The sequence below is a fragment of the Sceloporus occidentalis genome, unplaced genomic scaffold, assembly GCF_023333645.1.
Source record: "Sceloporus occidentalis isolate IW3139 unplaced genomic scaffold, rSceOcc1.0.p SCAF_2, whole genome shotgun sequence".
NCBI classification, from domain to species: Eukaryota; Metazoa; Chordata; class Lepidosauria; order Squamata; family Phrynosomatidae; genus Sceloporus; species Sceloporus occidentalis.
The window spans coordinates 234837613-234837855 of NW_028316982.1; positions in this window are offsets into that span (position 1 = coordinate 234837613).

Consider the following 243-nt stretch of genomic DNA (forward strand, 5'->3'; position numbering starts at 1 on the left):
GTCAATTGGGGGCTTTAAGCAAACAGCTTAAGAAAGGAACTCTGGCTTAGTGGCTGTAGTATCTAAACCTGTCAGAGAGATCTTTTCAGTCTAATTCCTTTCTAACAGCCCCTCCCAAAAAGGAAAAACGTGCACATAGAAGCACTGAGCCTTATTGGCAGGAGCAGCCTCAGAGAACTGGGCCTTCCCTCTGTTTCTGAACAGTGGGCACTTGGCAGCACAGAAGGAAGTGTCTCACCTTTA